General features: G+C 42.5%; 1 long non-coding RNA gene across 3 annotated transcripts; it reads left to right on the top strand.

The window, feature by feature from the left end:
- The first annotated feature begins 10 nt into the window (after window positions 1-10).
- Window positions 11-2,525, top strand: LOC123966042. Of its 3 annotated transcripts, none has more exons than XR_006823851.1 (3): window positions 11-725; window positions 1,012-1,687; window positions 1,910-2,525. It is a non-coding gene; the product is annotated as an uncharacterized LOC123966042 (long non-coding RNA). The 3 variants fall into 3 exon arrangements; XR_006823850.1 differs by having other exon boundaries at window positions 1,818-2,525; XR_006823852.1 differs by having other exon boundaries at window positions 76-101; window positions 479-725; window positions 1,012-2,525.
- Window positions 2,526-2,531: the final 6 nt, after the last annotated feature.

Genomic DNA, 2,531 nt, shown 5'->3' with positions numbered 1-2,531 from the left:
AAAACGTGAGGTTAGACCATGAGGTAAGAACGTGAGGTTAGAACAAGAAGTTAGAATGTGAGGTTAAAATGACAGGTCAGAACGTGAGGTGAGAACAAGAGGTTAGAACGTGAGGTTAGACCGTGAGGTAAGAACGTGAGGTTAGAACATGAAGTTAGAACGTGAGGTTAGAATGTGAGGTTAGAATGACAGGCTAGAACGTTAGGTGAGAACAAGAGGTTAGAGCGTGAGGTAAGAACGTGTCGTAAAAATGCGAGGTTTAAACGTGAGATTTGACCATGAGATTAGACCGTGAGGTTAGAGCGTGAGGTTGGAATGACAGGTTAGAACGTGTCGTAAAAACGTGAGGTTTGAACGTGAGGTCAGAACGTGAGGTTAGAGCGTGAGGTTGGAATGACAGGTTAGAACATGAGGTGAGAACAAGAGGTTAGAGCGTGAAGTTGGAATGACAGGTTAGAACATATGATAAAAACGTGAGGTTAGAGCGTGAGGTTGGAATGACAGGTTAGAACGTATCATAAAAACGTGAGGTTAGAGCGTGAGGTTGGAATGACAGGTTAGAACGTGAGGTGAGAACAAGAGGTTAGAATGACAGGTTAGAACGTGAGGTGAGAACAAGAGGTTAGAGCGTGAAGTTGGAATGACAGGTTAGAACATATGATAAAAACGTGAGGTTACAACGTGAGGTTGGAATGACAGGTTAGAACGTATCATAAAAACGTGAGGTTAGAATATGAGGTTAGAATGTAAGGTAAGAACGTGAGGTTAGAACGTAACGTAAAAACGTGAGGTTTGAACATGAGATTAGAGCGTCAGGTTAGAATGAGAGGTTAGAACGTATCATAAAAACGTGAGGTTAGACCATGAGGTAAGAACGTGAGGTTAGAACAAGAAGTTAGAATGTGAGGTTAAAATGACAGGTCAGAACGTGAGGTGAGAACAAGAGGTTAGAACGTGAGGTTAGACCGTGAGGTAAGAACGTGAGGTTAGAACATGAAGTTAGAACGTGAGGTTAGAACGTGAGGTTGGAATGACAGGTTAGAACGTATCATAAAAACGTGAGGTTACAACGTGAGGTTGGAATGACAGGTTAGAACGTATCATAAAAACGTGAGGTTAGAGCGTGAGGTTGGAATGACAGGTTAGAACGTATCATAAAAACGTGAGGTTAGAGCGTGAGGTTGGAATGACAGGTTAGAACGTATCATAAAAACGTGAGGTTAGAGCGTGAGGTTGGAATGACAGGTTAGAACGTATCATAAAAACGTGAGGTTAGAGCGTGAGGTTAGAATGACAGGTTAGAATGTGAGGTGAGAACAAGAGGTTAGAGCGTGAAGTTGGAATGACAGGTTAGAACATATGATAAAAACGTGAGGTTACAACGTGAGGTAAGAATGACAGGTTAGAGCGTGAGGTTAGAACGTGTCGTAAAAACGCGAGGTTTGAACGTGAGATTAGAGCGTGAGGTAAGAACGTGTCGTAAAAACGTGAGGTCAGAACGTGAAGTTAGAGCGTGAGGTTAGAACGTGAGGTTAAGAGCATGAGGTTTGAACTGAGGTTAGAACATGAGGTTAGAATGTAAGGTAAGAACATGAGGTTAGAACGTAACGTAAAAACGTGAGGTTTGAACATGAGATTAGAGCGTCAGGTTAGAATGAGAGGTTAGAACGCATCATAAAAACGTGAGGTTAGAATATGAGGTTAGAATGTAAGGTAAGAACGTGAGGTTAGAACGTAACGTAAAAACGTGAGGTTTGAACATGAGATTAGAGCGTCAGGTTGGAATGACAGGTTAGAACGCATCATAAAAACGTGAGGTTAGAATGTAAGTTAAGAACGTGAGGTAAATACGAGAAGTTAGAACATGAGGTTTAGAATATGAGGTTAAAATGACAGGTTAGAACGTGAGGTTAGACCATGAGGTAAGAACGTGAGGTTAGAACAAGAAGTTAGAATGTGAGGTTAAAATGACAGGTCAGAACGTGAGGTGAGAACAAGAGGTTAGAACGTGAGGTTAGACCGTGAGGTAAGAACGTGAGGTTAGAACATGAAGTTAGAACGTGAGGTTAGAATGTGAGGTTAGAATGACAGGCTAGAACGTTAGGTGAGAACAAGAGGTTAGAGCGTGAGGTAAGAACGTGTCGTAAAAATGCGAGGTTTAAACGTGAGATTTGACCATGAGATTAGACCGTGAGGTTAGAGCGTGAGGTTGGAATGACAGGTTAGAACGTGTCGTAAAAACGTGAGGTTTGAACGTGAGGTCAGAACGTGAGGTTAGAGCGTGAGGTTGGAATGACAGGTTAGAACATGAGGTGAGAACAAGAGGTTAGAGCGTGAGGTTGGAATGACAGGTTAGAACGTGTCGTAAAAACGTGAGGTTTGAACGTGAGGTCAGAACGTGAGGTTAGAGCGTGAGGTTGGAATGACAGGTTTGAACGTGAGGTCAGAACGTGAGGTTAGAGCGTGAAGTTGGAATGACAGGTTAGAACATATGATAAAAACGTGAGGTTAGAGCGTGAGGTTGGAATGAC

This window comes from Micropterus dolomieu, unplaced genomic scaffold (genome assembly GCF_021292245.1).
Source record: "Micropterus dolomieu isolate WLL.071019.BEF.003 ecotype Adirondacks unplaced genomic scaffold, ASM2129224v1 contig_12342, whole genome shotgun sequence".
NCBI lineage: Eukaryota > Metazoa > Chordata > Actinopteri > Centrarchiformes > Centrarchidae > Micropterus > Micropterus dolomieu.
This window is presented reverse-complemented; position numbering and strand designations above follow the sequence as displayed.